A 15798-nucleotide genomic window follows, 5' to 3' on the forward strand; every position below is an offset into this window, starting at 1 on the left:
TGAGTAAATCAAATTTGGTAAAAATTGACACAACAATTTGTAACATTATATATACGAGTATAACGAAAAATCAGGAATATATTTTTTGTAAAAATGTGTAATATACTTAAAAAAACAATGTTACTCTCATTTTTTTTATACACACATGTAGGTACTGTTTATTCCTTTTTTTCCACAGCCCAATCTGTTCCTATGTAAAATTTTATGTTTTTACAAAATTCCTATTTTCCATTTCAAAGATATGTCATCCAAACCAAAAAGAATCCGGGCGGGTAACTTTTCGGCCGAAGAAAAGGAGATGACGCTGGCTTTTGTTCAGGAGCACTCCGTTGTGTTGGAGAGCAAAACCGCGGATCCGAATATTTTAAAAAAAAAGAGGAAGTTGTGGGAAGAATTGGCGGAGAAAATGAGGAAGGCGGGTCATATTCGATCTCCTTTAAAGTTGAGGGACAACTATTTTAGAATGAAACAGGCGGCCAAAACCAGCATTGCCCAATTCAAAAAGGAGCAAAGAAAAATGGGGGGTGGTCCAGGTCCATCAGAGACCGAGACACCCTCTGATATGGATTGGGCTATTCACAATGTTTGTCCCATCGACTTTGAGGAAGACGTGTCTGCGTTTGATTCGGACAATTTTAGAGTTAGTTAATTATTTTAAATTTCATTAGATATCCATAAAGTTCTTGTTTTACCATTTTTTATCGCAACTATTGAAAATTTTGTAGGATTTACCCTCCTCCTCCTCCTCTATCAAGCCTGAATCCATTGGTCTTATAGATCCTACAACAGGATTAATCGAAAATACAGAGACACAAAAGTAAGTTTTATTTAATGCATCGTTACAGAAAAATACTTATTTTATATGTCATAGTTTTCCCATCCGTCCTGAACCCCAACCTGATCCCGGTAGCAATGCGACTACAAAAAAAGCAAAAGGAAAAAAACGGCGGCACGAGATGAGTGCTTTTGAAGAAGAAATGCTTCAACTGCACAAGGCACATTTAGAGGCCAGGATCGACAACGAGAGGCGGATCAACGAAAAGGAAATGGAAATTTTGAAAACGAAACATGAGGTGGAACTGCAAAAATTAGAAATATTAAAAAAAATTCAGGTCATTAAGGTCGACTTGGGCAACATTTAAAATTATTATTAAAATTTGTTTCTCCCAAAACTTTTGAACTTTTTTAACGCTGTCAGATGGACGACCTTGCGCACCACCCAACAGGAAAAATCCCACTTAAAGTATGATCCTTTGACCGAGAATTTACAACTTTATTTCGTTCAACCATTCACTGTTCCGTATTTACTTACACCCTGAATACACTAACCGTAAATCAGCCACACACTTTAGCAGCTAAAAGTACTGCAGTCTTAATTTGAGTGAATCCACTTGTAAAGGCAGAATTAGTGTAGAACTTGGGGAAAATGTGAGTTTGAAATTATAAAAAATTTGTACTATCGCGGCCAAAAATACCTATGCAAACACCAACGTTAATCTAAACACATGAACATAACATTAAATATAAATTCCTAATTTAAATAATAAATAAATATTTTGGGACTTCATTTCAGAATAAAATGGGGACGCCTATAATTCGTTGACAGCAAAAGACGAATTTGCAAAGTAAAAAAGTGTTTCCATATTTTTGGCAGCGATAGTACATTGAATCGTAGGACTGATTCATAGGGTTAACTTGAAACTTACTGTTGTCTGTCACAATAGGAAGGTAAAGAAACTGCAAAACTATTTTGTGGACGTACGAGTCGATTTTATACATACTTTCGAAGGTCGGAATTTCATGTTCGAAAATCGCGTATCGGGATACATGAGTGGATGATCTAGTTACGAAGGCCACTACTTAATAATAGCAATTAAATCTGACGATATACGCATGTTGGTACTAATAAAACGACTATGAAGGGTTCTAAAAAGAACCGTATTTATTCATGTAACACAAAACAAAACTATACTGGATGAAAACCGAAACGAAAAATCGACGAATCAAACGAAACGAAATTAAAGGAGATGCCCGAAAATTCCCCCGTTCTATCTATGCAAAGTGCTCCTCTATGAAGCGTCGCCTAAACAAATTTCCAAGAATGGAGGGTGGGGCTTGTGCAGGATGATGGTCTTGGTCTTCATCAGAGGAATCATCATCTACATTTTCCTCTTCGTATTCCCAATTGTCATCAAAGTCCAGCTTGATGTTGTAGAGAACCGCCGTTGCCACAATACATGCTTCAGCTGTCTCCAAAGACACTTGCATGCCATTTTGGAGTGCTCGAAACATTCCCTTCCATCGCCCAAAGCAACACTCTATTATGACCCTTGTTCTCTTATGGGCGCGATTATAAGATTCCTCTGCTGGACTATGAGGATGCAGAAGAGGAGTCAACATGTAATGACTACATGGATATCCACTGTCCCCTAAAAGAATCCCCTTTTTCTGATTATTCTGTAAAAAAAAAATAACCAAAAAAATATTCACACACTTTATTTAAGACATAAAAAACATACCTCAAATTGTTCCTTTAAATATGAATTTGCCCATATTCTCGAATCATGAGCACTGCCTCTCCATTTGGCCACAATGTCAAGGATACGAGAAGTAGCATCACACACAACCTACACGTTAAAAGAAAAGGTTTTATTTTAATGTATTTTTTTTCATATGAATATTATGTATATTCACATATGTTCATAACATCTACCTGCACATTTAAGGAATAAAAGCCCTTCCTGTTGCAATATATAAGGGGTTGGTCACCATGTGGATTTTTAATTCTGACATGGGTGCAGTCCAAACAACCCACAACCCCAGGAAAGCCAGCCATGTTATAAAATGCCTCCTTAATGTGTTGAAGTTGGTTTGGCCATTTCACAAATGCTGGTAGTTTGGATGCAATAGCCCGGGATACCTTCGCTATAATGATAGATGTAGCTGCTTGACTAACACCATGCAAATCACCTAAAAAAAAAAAAAAATTAATACAAAGACGACGACAATAACGTATGTATTGTGGTTATGTAAAAATATATGATGAAGTCTTTTTGCACACTAATGTGTTGTAGCAACTGCATAATATAAAACCGTCATAAACAGTAACGTCGCGGAGATAGTTTAAATCGTTTCCACACTTTTTAAAAGAATACAAATCACACAAATTAACAGAGTTAACAACAAACATTTGCGTTCAAAGAATTCAAACGAGGAAACGAGGTTAAACGATCTGACAGAAGGGTCAAAAACACTACGCAAGCTTACGCGCATGCGATGATAATGGGCGCCGGAAAATTAAATTCAAACATTAAAATAACTACTTACCTAATTCTAGCTGATAGCAACCCTTTGCAAAGTAACGCAACGTGATCAGTACTTGTAATAAAGGGGAAATATCACTATCCCTTGACGAATTCGCTTTGATGTCGTCCTCCACTAACTCCACCACAAATTCCACCGCTTCTTTCGTAAGCCGGTATCTCTTTCGAAATTCACGTGGTGAATATTTTTCGAAAGGATTTTCACGTGTGCGAACAACCCTTTCGGCTATTTCAACCCCATTAATTTCACGTACGGCCGCGATATCTTGTAAATCTCTCACAAAGTCCGCCATGACACCGTGATTAAAAAATTTAAAGACGCTCCTCCCCGTGTTTAAATCTCATCATTAAAAATTGCGGGAATGAGTCGTGATTAGCGCTAAAAATGGGTGTCATGATAGGGTTATGATTAAAGTTGTCTTTAAAATTTTAATCATGCGTGATTAAATTTAATAAGGGTGTCGTGATACGGCCCATTATCTTTAAGGTAGCCAAAAATGGAAAAATCACAAGGAGTGATATCAGGGGAACGGGCTGGGAACGGATGATTAGTAAAACGACTAATAATCCTGTTTCCAAAAATTTTATGCAAAAAAGCTAATCTTCTTGGGTTGTAGTGCTGTTGCTCGGTCATGTTGGAACCAACCATAATTCCTTTCATTTTCATCGAGTTGCTGTATGATCTCTACACCTTTGTCCATTAATGGTATTGTTAAAAAATATTGGTCCAATTAACCTTCTTCTAGAAACCGCTATCCAAATACCTATTTTTTGCGGATGTAGTGGAGCTTTCAAATATGCATGAGGATTATCGGTGCTCCATATACGAAAATTTTGAGAATTTACATAATCTGATAACATAAGCCAGGCTTCATCAGAATAAATGGTAAAATCTAAGAGGTCATCGTCAAAATGAATTTATTTTGTTCGAATTCCATCTTTCACAATCTGTCTACTTGACGTATAATTATTTTGACGTGCATTGCTAGTCAAGTTCACGATTTTATAGAGAATTAGCTTTTTTCAAAGGCAACGTGAAAACACACGCTGTATAATTTTCATTTCAGTATTTTTCCCACCATAAATTAAGAAGCTGTCTATTTACTCGCATTTTCTAGTTATTTGACCCAATGACAGTGACCGTGAAATAATACTTTTTGTAAAATTAACGCAAAACATTGTGTTTTTAGAATACAGTTTTTCCGCTCTGCGGCCGAGGTGTAGTTTTTAGTTAGTTTTGTCCGACTCCACAAGACAGGTGTTTACGTGTTGATTCTGCGATTAAGCTAAAATTTTGTGAAAATGAGAGTTTATTTTCGAGTAGTGAATACATTGATATTGTGTTAGTGAATGGTGAAGCTTCGGGAGCACTCCTCGAGTCTAGAGAATTTCCGTGGTACTTCTTGTGGGGGTACATGAAGGACTTGGTATATTCGATCCCAACTGACACAATTGAAGTTTTAAGAAAACGGGTGGAAAATTCTGCCACAACAATTCGCAATAACAGAGGAATGTTGGAAGGAGTGGAAGAATTATTTCGTCGGTGCCTTCATTATTGTACCTATTGACAATAACGGCGGTCACTTTCAACACTTCTTGTAATGGTTAGTGATTACTAATTACTCTAATTACTTCATGAGAATTTTTACGGATTAATACACAAATTTCAGGAGACATTTTGTCATCATTTGGGTATGGGCGATTCATTAGGGTCAGTTTAAAATATTTATTATTACAATTATTTTCATTTAATATCTACCATATGATTCTCTTTTTTCTCTTCCACCCTTATCATTATAGGTTACAGCAACGGGCGCAGCAATTAGCCGCAAGAAGCACGGGAAAGTTTTCTTGCATTTGTTTTTTGTTCTTCGCTTATCGGCAACGGCGAAGCAAGTAATTAATCCCCCGTGAAATTTGTGCTAAATCTTTCAATAGTTTCAATTGGATAACTATAAGGTTTAAGAAAAAAAAATTATTTAGGGCCGGTTGCATCAACGTGAGTTAAATTTAACTACAGATTAAAATATACGAAAACATTGTTTTAACAATAGGTAAATAAAGTAACGAAATATTTTAACCTACAGTTAACTTTAACTGGCGTTGGTACAACCGGCCCTTCAATATATTGTTGATATTAACGAGTTCTATTACCAATTAAAATTAATGGACACTTACTTTCAAAACTATCGCGTACACATTCAAAATCAAGTAACAACGATTTTCCAAAATTTAAGCATTGTGAACGGGTAATTTTGAGATTAGGTTAAAGATGACATTGACAGCAACTAAAAAAATTATGATCGGTCTTCTTTCTACTCACGGTCCCTTTTTGTTCCCACCTCTTCTTTACTTGGAGAACAGTGCTTTTATTTAGCCTATTATGAGTAGCAACCCTTCTTGTGGACCACTCCTCTTCTAATTTGGAAAGCATCAAAACTTTGTCTTGCTCTGCCAGTCGAGGCATTTTGACTTTTCAAAAGTTTAAATGTCAGAGTTGATTAATTACTACCCTGATTTAATACAGCGAAAAATAGGTGTACGGGAAAGTTTTGAAGGCAAGTGTACTTATTTCTGAGACACGTTGTATATAAGTCATGTTGTAATTAAAATGTTATTCCCTCCAAAAAAAAAATTGACTGTCATAAAATCGCATAAATTTTATACACAGACCCTATTTAAAAACAAAAACGCAATTATTTGGCTTTTTTGTCGAAATCATAAACTGGACAAAATGCAAATGAGTGCAATGGAATGAAAGCAACTTATTATATGAATCATAATTTTCCAAAAAAACTCCCTTTGGAATCATACGGTCCGAATCCCCAACCTTTTCAGTCACATGTTCTCTTAAATTGTCATTTTCTTCGATTGTTCTATGAATGTGCTGAAGTATGATCTTTTTTGAGTTTATTTTATTTTTCAATAATCCTAGATAATTTTCGAAAGGAAAGCAACTGAACTCGTTAATGCAAGCAAACCTTTCGACATCGTCACATAAGTGTAACAGAGTATGGACGTTATAAACAACAAAGTCTTTTCCATATAAATGTGATGCATGAATGACAAAATATTCTAGACATTGTTTAGCAACATTATGGTATATTATGTACCGAGGGAGTGAAGTGGATGATTTTTACCCGAGGTGCAGTTTGTAGCCCGAGGGTTCTCCAAAGCACTGAGTGTAAAAATCATTCACTCGCGAGGTTCATATACTATTTTTTTGCACGAATTACCGATTTTAATAGAAAAAAGCCGAAAATTTGTAAATAATCATTAACTGTCAAGCTAAATTTAAGTGTCATGTTGAGAGTTAAAAATAATGTTTAACCTTTACTGTTACCGTTGGTGCTTTGTAGGACCCTCGGGCTTCGCCTTCGGGCCATTTTTAAATTTTTCAACACTTTCTATTCACTTTGGCACAAAGAGTGTCAGAAGACGTCAACTCCATTCACGTTCAATTTCACGTAAAAATCACGGTTGCTGAGAAAACCTAGTTACCTTTGAAAAATGTGACTTGCTAATAATAACCAAAAAGGTCGGCTTTTGAAAAAGTGAATTCGTAATTGTGCAGTTATGGAGCTATAAAATATAGAAAACCCTGCTGTACTACCTGCTGCAGTGTTGGTAAGTGCAAACAATGCATGTTCGAGGTTGTTTATACATCAAAATGTCAAAATTGCAAAAATCGTTGATTAATGAAAAATTGTGTATTAATGAGGTCCATTAATACACAATATTTTAGACAAAATAATTCATTAATATTGAATTTAACAAGCGGTCAACGGAAAAAATATTTTTTAATTTGTTTTTTAGTTCAACTAATTCAATCCATTTTGAGAAATAGTCTACTACAACAAGATAGTCTCTGCTCTGATATGTTAAAATATCAGCAGCAATTTTTTCAAAAGGGAAATTTGGTACTGAATGTGGTATTAATTCTTGTTTTTTATTGTTTGGTTGAAATTTTGCACAAATATTACATTTACCGATAAATTGTTCTATTTGATTATTCATATTAGGCCAGAACATTAATTTTTTGGCACGTAATTTGGTCTTATAGTCCAATTTTTACCCTTTTGAGGTGACGTCACGATTTCCTTCCTCGCTTTCTCTTTATTGAAACGACAGAAACAGAAAAAAACAAAAAAGGCACGTTTATTTATTGATGGTCACTTTGAGGTTATTTTATGCTCCTGTCAATTTGACAATTATACAATAAAAAAAGTCTTAGCTCAGCCGCTTTCCATCTTCTAATTTCTTTCAACGTTCTAGGTTTTCTCGGAAAATCCTTTGTACCAAGGGACCGAATATTGTTACCGGATCCGAACCGAAGGAACCAATCAGGGTTAAGGGAACACTTAAGGACCGCCCCGTCATCAGACGACCAATCCGGTGTCAGGACGGGATCGATCGCGAGGGACCAATCCGGTTTCGTGTTCTCGGTAGGACCGCCCCTAAGTCAGTCGACCAATCAGGGCGCGAATCAAGGCTCACTCGTTCTCACCCCACGATGCATATAAGCGAGCACCCTCGCTGCATCGGTCACTCTCGTCTCGACCGTCTTGAGATAGACGCGTCGTTTTATTACCCTACCGTGCTCTTTTCAGAGCTACCCCGAATCTCTGAGGCAGAAAGCTCTGCCCCAAAAACAAAAAGGAGAAATCTTCCCCGGCGACCTAGCTGCCCAGGGCGACTGGCGTCCTGGTCCCCCAGCTCCAACGTCCCGGAGAAGAACCGCCGCCGTCGCCAACGAGGTTCACCGACCCCGGTGGTAACATTTTGGCGCCCAACGTGGGGCCGGTTCTGGCGGATACCAGAAGAACCTACAGAAGACCAGCCGAGCATGGTGCTCACCCGCTCACAATCCAGTGAAGAGGTGGAACCGAATATTTCGAGCGGTGCAAGCTCGATGGCGCCCAACAAGGATCAACCAGAAGTTTCCAGTGCCCAGGTCCAGTCCGCCATGCTGGAGGCACTTCAGCGAACCTCCCACTCCCTGGCGGAAGCCTTGGAGAGGCTGTCCACCCGGAACAGCAGCCCTCCTTCAGCAGCTCCACCAGTAGTCCTCAAGTTGGAAGACTACCTTCCCACGTTCAGCGGAGATCCGGACGAGGACCCGGACTACTTCATCCAGCGGCTGGAGGAGTACTTCGCCGAGCCAGCCAACGCCCACCTATCGGAGGAAGTGAAGGTGCGTGTTGTTCACAAACAACTCCGTGGGCCAGTGTTTAAACGATACAAGGCCTTCGCGAGTCGCGATCGGGAGTTCCGTGCCGTGAAGGACCGTCTAATGACACACTACGGGGTGGAAAAGAACTTCACTGCGCTCTATGAGACATTCCAAAAGGGCCATGTGGAAAAGTGCGAGGACTTCGAGGTGTTTTGTGCGCGACAAGAGACGCTCTATCACCGGCTATTTCCTGGTGCGCCCGAGTCGCGTCTCGTCGCCGAGCTGGTGAAACAGCTGCCCAGAGAACTGCGACCCCATCTCGTCGCTTCAGGTTGTAGGACAGTGACGTCTCTCGTGGAGATGGCACTACAGCTGGCCGCCCACACCCAGAAGCCAACTTACCGCAGCGGAGGAAGCAAGGTGAGTCAACCGGCGGAAAACTGGCGCCGGACCGAGCCATCCCCATCTCGGTCCGCGTCAGCCGAATAGGTGTGACATCGTCACGGCTTCCACGAGTCCCCCCCCACCTGGGACCTCGGGAGATAATGGCAGCAGTTGACTCAAACTCCACCGTCAATTGCATCGCCGCCCAGCTGTCACCGACACCTGACGACCACTACAACGTCCACCTGGAGCTGGCAACAAAGAACGAGGCCACGCGCTCCTTGGGGGTGGTCTACATGGACATCGTCATCGGCGACATCATTTATCCCCGCACCAGGTTCTTCGTGGTCCCTGATCTCCGAGACGACGTCATTCTGGGACACGAGTGGTTGGAGGCCGCCAAAGCCACCGTGTGCTACGCCCAACAGTGCGTTCACCACGGGACCCATCACCGTTCCACCACTTATTGGAAGAGGACCATGGAGACGACGCGACTCGACGTGGACAGCCACCCCCTGCCCGAGCTACAGCACCAGTTCCCCGCGCCTCACCACACCGACTTCTTGGACGCTTTACGTGAGTTTGTGTGTGTGATGGACGCCAGTGCCGTGACCGGGAACGTGCGTGCAGTGACTCACAAAATTAGACTCGAAAAGGACGAGCCCTTTAGGATTAGACCGTACCACTTAAACGAACAAAAAAAGTGCGCGCTGTACGAGTGCATCAACGAGATGCTCGCCGCGGGTGTGATTCGAGAGGCTTCAAGAGTTCGGGTTACGTTGCGCCCCCGGAAAATGCCGTTTCGGGGTTAACGAGCTGCCGTACCTTGGACATATCGTCGGGCAAGACGGGAACCGACCACAGGAGCGACACCTCGTCCAGATCCGCGATGCTGTTCCTCCACGGACCAAGAGGCAGCTTCAGAGTTTCCTGGGGCTAGCCAACTGGTTACGTGAATACGTGCCACTCTACGCCACCATCGCCGCACCTCTGACGGACCTGCTGGTCGCCAAGAAGACGTTCCGATGGACCGATGCGGCACAAAAGGCCTTCGATGACCTGAAGACTGCCATCGACCAACCCCTCCTGCTGCATCGACCAGACGCGAGCCGCGAGTACGTGCTGCAAACAGACGCGAGCGGACTCGGAGTGGCAGCAGTACTGTATCAGGAAGAGGAGGGTCAGAGGAAGATCATATCATACGCCAGTGCCAGGCTCAACGACGCCCAGAGGCGTTACCACATCAACGAGCAAGAGTGTCTGGCGGTAGTGTTCGCGGTCAAAAGGTATCGTCCGTACCTCGAGGACAAACCATTTTTATTACGGACTGACAATAAGTGCCTACTCTGGCTTAACGGGGCCAAAGATTCGAACGCGAAACTCACCCGATGGGCCCTGCTCCTGCAGGAGTTTAACTTCCGCGTCGAACACTGTCCCGGGAAGAACAATGAGTTGCCAGACGTGTTGTCCCGTCAACCAGAGGACGCCAAAGTACCAGACGACGCCGAGGATCTGGACCGGATGTTGGTCCCTGACGGGGAGGCCACGATCCATCCAACAACGGAGCGTGTCTGTGCTATCGACGTCCCGACCCTGCTGGATCTCGTGAAACGAGACGGCCAGAAGGTCGTCCTGTGGGTACCGGAAACAACCAGGAAGCGGATACTCAACGAATTTCACGACGTGCCAGAAGCCGGGCACCCAGGCTACGAGGAGACCCTGCGTTCGATCCTCAGCCAATACACCTGGCCAACGGTAAGCCGCGACGTCCGAGCCTACGTGAAGGACTGCTTGATCTGCGCCACGACGAAGCGAGGGCCGATCCAACCAGGCGCTCCGCTTCACGCCTATAACCCAGAACGGCCCTGGCAGACCATCGCCGTAGACTACATGGGTCCGTATGAATCCACCGCTGAGGGCAACAAGTACATACTTGTTGTCACCGACCTTTTCACCCGCTGGGTCGAAGCGTTCCCCGTGAAGGGGGCCACCCTACGGAGCGTCGAAATCAAGAGATTAAGAAGATCCTGCGTGTGGCCCATCAGATGTTCCCGGACCAACCCTGGGACCGTCATTTGGAGAAAGGGTTGTTCAACATCCGCCGCCGCCGAAACGCCGCTACCGGACAGTCGCCCAGCCACCTGCTGATGCCAGGTCAATGGGAAATGGACAACGGCCCCCTGGAGACGACGCCCGAGCAAAGGCAAGAAGACGCACTGGACCACCAACGAAGATACCGTCGGCGCTACATCCGCCCCGGAGCTCCTGTTCCAGCCTTCCGGCCAAACGACCTCGTGCTGGTACGCCACCACACGAAGAGAGGGTTTGAGCCTACATGGGTAGGACCAGTTCGCGTCATTGCCGACGCCCGAGGAAATTGTTATTGGATCGAGCGCGGCGCCTACGCGACAAGGGAGCACATCGACCACCTACGGCCAGCACCCGCCGGACACGAGGGACAGCAAGCGAGGGAGCAACCTCCTGCAGAGGGCCCCGAACCAGACCGAGAAGATACCACCGACCAGGAAGAGAACCAAACACCAATAATCGTGGGCATCATGGACGCCCAGGAACCCACGCCGCCGCAAGACGTCTTCAGGCTCACACTCGGGGCAGGCCGGGAAATCATTGTACTCATAGTATTGTTAATTGTTGTTTAGGCTAGTCTAGTTAATTTTCCTTTGTAATATTAAGAACTGAATAAAAGATCGAGACGCAACGCTTGGGGGGGAATGAGCGAGCCTTCGAAGGGGGGGCGGGTGAAATTGGACGCAGGTAAATTGCGCACATGGTTAAAATTGTTCAGGGGTTTTGACCAAGTAGCTGCTACCATTGTCTAAGTAGAACTAGTCGGTCAACCGGTGAATTTTGTTAATAGTTAATGGACGTAGCTACCAGAGGGCGATGGACTGGAAAAGTCGCTTCTCCAGTGCTGATAAGTGGTTTGAAACATTGCTAACATTTGAACCGAGGCGCTCGGTCTAAACTTATTGCGCTAAATAAACCAGATGACGGGATTTTCCAAATTGTGTGAGAGACCACCAACGTACCGGCACAGGGGGTAATTGAAATGTTGGAAGCGGCGTCATAAAAACAAATTGGACCAACTCTTCCGCTCCAACATGGATCGATACAATGGATCGATATAATTTCAGGAAAAACAACAACATAAACAGTTTGCACTCATTCTAGAAATTCGCTTAGGTACCTACTTTTATGGTTTCAAAGAAGAAATAATTTATTCATGTTTTCAGAAATTTTGAGTAGGTAAACTGTAGTTGTGAACAAGGTTCTTGAGACAGTTGTTGTTTTGCGTCTTGTGCCCGTTTGCTCTGTGTGTCGTATATGATTTTTAATTCAAAAATAAAAACAATTTTATTAAAATATAAACTATATATTTTTATTAATTCATAGTTATTTTTAATTCGTTTGTGCTTTGTGCAGTTTTTTTAATTAAATCACACTGCGTCTTTCCAGCAGAAAAGGTAAGTTAAGTATATAATGAAATACCTTAGCAAATAAAGATAGTATTTTTATAAACTTATCATTTGCAACAGCATTTTTTCAATATTTTTGAACATTTGACTATACCAAATAGCGTACAAGTAGATAATGCTGTATTTATTGTTTAGAATGTCGGGTAATAAGTGTTGCTACTTCAATTGCGGCAAATCAGCGAGAAAATATCCAGGGTTACGAAAATATGCTTTCCCTGTTGATGACCCTGTAAGATGTGAAAAGTGGATTCTGCATTCAGGTAGGTACTTACATTAATAGAAATATTAATTTTTACTCAACATTATAAACTAAGCAAAAATGAATAGGGAATTTTTCCATTTTTGAATTTTTTATATCTACAGTTTAAAATGTTTAATGAAATGTGTTAGAAATATATGTAGATGCACATTAAATGTAATGCTTCAAGTACCTGTAACATTTCAAATTTATTATTTATTTTTGCCTAGTTTATTATAAAACGTGTTCAATTGAAAAGTTCATCAAATTGGCTTTGATCTTTGTCGCTATCTTTGTATAACCAACTTCATTTACGATGTTGTTTTTTATAAAATAAAGTCACAGCCAACTTGATGAATATTTCAATTGAACACTTGTTATTTTTTGTGTTTATTTTTTTTTATAATAGTTACATTATATAATTATTAGAAAAGTCTGCGCTACTTCCATGTTGTGTTTTTGTCGGTTACCTTACGTGTTAAAAGATTTAATTTGACAATACGAAATACTAATTCAAAATACTGTTCAAATTTTGCAATTTTTCATAACATTAAAATTTTTCTAAAAAATTACTTTTATCATTTTTCATTAAAATCTTATTTGCTGTGTTTAATGTTTTGTTTGTCGGATATTTTTTGGCAAAAAATAAGTTAAATAACACTAATCAATACAACATTATATAAAATAATTACCAAAAAATTTTTCTAAGACAACGAATTACTTAAAATTCAAACTGAGTCGTTTTTTGTGCCGGTCAGTTTACTTAATAAAATAAAAATGTTAAATTAATTTGTCCTGACACAGTATATTTTTAGGAAATGCTGAACTGGTTGCACTCAGTTCAGATGAACTGAAACGAAAAATTTTGTGTGCAGATCATTTCAAGAAAGGAGATTTACTTGTTAGAAATTTAGCTTCTGGCACTGTTCCAATAAAGTATCAGACTGATTTAGAAGAAGAATCCGTATATCTACATTTTTCTCATGAAGAATGTCAATCTCAACCCCAAGGGAAATCCACAAGTGAAGATGATAATTTATTTTCCTTTATGCAACAAAGTGACAATGCGGATGACACGGTTCACATTTTAACTCCAAAGAAAAAATCAAATTTATCAGAAGCAGACACACCTCCAACATGTAGTAATAATTTTATGAATGAAATAATTACATTACCGTCACCCAAAAAATCTGTATGTAGAAAAAGATTGCTTGTGATGCCAGAAACACCACGTAAAAAACGGTTGCGGGAGAAATTATATTCTGTCAGCACGGAATTGAAATCTGTGCAAAAGGAGCTGAATAAAAAGCAAAAGGCAACATTTACTTGTGCCAGAAATCTAAAATCACTGTCTACAATGCCTAGAGCCATAACGAGAATGCAGTTACATCATAAACCAAGAACACAATGGTTGAGTGATGAAAAAAATACAGCAATATCAATGTATTATAAATCTCCTTCAATGTATAAATTTTTACGAAAAAATGGAGTAATCCTACCTTCAGTTTCTATTATAAAAAATTGGTTGAAAAATTTTAAATGCCAACCAGGATTCAATCAAAATTTTTTCCGCAAACTAAATTTGAAAGGGCAAACTATGACTGAGAAAGAAAAAAAGTGTATATTGATGTTTGACGAAATGGCCATTAAGCAAGAAATAGAATATTCTGTGTCAAAGGATTTAATTGAAGGCTTCGAAGATTTGGGAGAATTTGGCCGGAAGCCCGTTGCAGCTAAGCAGGCTTTAGTAGTTTTACTCAGAGGTCTGTACTCCGATTGGAAGGTGCCAATTGCATACTATTTTAGCGAAAATGGAATAAAAGCAGAAGTTCTAGAAAAAATCTTAAAAAAAAATTTGGATCTCCTTAGCGGCATTAATATGAATCCATCCGCTATTGTGTGTGATCAATCAACGACGAATCAAAGACTATTTAGAACTTTACAGATATCTGAACAACAAACATATTTTCATTATAAAGGGAGAAAATATTTCGGCCTTTTCGATGTTCCACATTTGTTAAAGAGTATTAGAAACAATTTAGTATCGGCAGATTTTTTGTATAATTCTGAAAAGATATCATTTGACGTAATAAGAAAAACTTATGAGATTGACCATGCGAGTAAAACAGGAAGAGCTTTGCTTAAAATAAGTGAAAAGCATCTCAATCCCAATGCTTTTCAAAAAATGAGCGTTCGACTAGCTGCCCAAGTTTTGAGCCACTCGGTGGCAGCAGCTATTAAAACATCCATAGCGACGAATCAAATATCATTGGAGGAGGCTACACCTACAGCAACGTTTGTAGAAAAAGTAGACAGATTATTTGACGCTTTAAATAGTAAATATTTATATTCTAAAAACCCGTGCAACCGTGCACTTTCAGATTCTCATGTCGAGGTACTGACAGCTTTAGAAGAGGGATATAAACTATTTAAAAGAGTACAAAAAATTGACAAAAAGGGAAAACTTTCCCGACCGCCCTGTTTTGATGGGATTTTACTTTCAATCAACACAATTAGGCAATTGTTTGAGGAAAATAAACACGACAACTACTCGTTTTTGTTAACTGGTCGCCTTAATCAAGATCCTCTTGAAAATTTATTTTCAGTTCTGCGTCAAAAAGGTGGTTACAACAGAAACCCTACCGTGAGAACGTTTCAAGCGGCTCTAAAATCAAATATGATTACAAATTTGATGAAGCCCTCGGATAAGGCGAATTGTGAACCGGACGAAGATACCAACATTTTCGATAAAGATGAAATTCCGGATTGGGTATTAGAGGATACTGGTGATTACAATAACGTTGCAACTGTTTCTTCAATTAAGTATATCGACACCGTTACTGAGAATATCCCGAATTTATCAAGTATTGCTAATGAAACCTCAACTTCCAGCAGTTCTACTGATATCGTGACAAGTGTAAAGACAGTTTCGTTAGAAGAATGTGCCGTGGTATATTTTGCAGGCTACCTTATAAAAAAATGTTTACAACATTTTAAGTGCGATCAGTGTAAAACCGTTTTTGAAGAAGCTTCTTACCTATCTGAAGACAATAGGTTACTACTCTTTTATAAAAACTATAGTATAGAAAAACCATGTGCTCTGAAAAATCCAAGCTCAGAAATGATATCTTTCACAAAAACAGGAATGAACGTTGTAGCTAATTATTTAAAAACTCTTTGGGG

At 40.4% G+C, this 15798-nt stretch overlaps 1 long non-coding RNA gene across 1 annotated transcript; it reads right to left on the reverse strand.

Annotated features, from left to right (window-relative positions):
• Positions 1 to 1919: 1919 nt before the first annotated feature.
• Positions 1920 to 3777, reverse strand: LOC138126655 (uncharacterized). Its single transcript, XR_011157900.1, has 3 exons — positions 2714 to 3777; positions 2520 to 2627; positions 1920 to 2457 (listed from the first exon to the last, which is right to left on the reverse strand). It is a non-coding gene; the product is annotated as an uncharacterized lncRNA (long non-coding RNA).
• Between the last annotated feature and the right edge of the window lie 12021 nt (positions 3778 to 15798).

This window comes from Tenebrio molitor, chromosome 3, assembly GCF_963966145.1.
Source record: "Tenebrio molitor chromosome 3, icTenMoli1.1, whole genome shotgun sequence".
NCBI classification, from domain to species: Eukaryota; Metazoa; Arthropoda; class Insecta; order Coleoptera; family Tenebrionidae; genus Tenebrio; species Tenebrio molitor.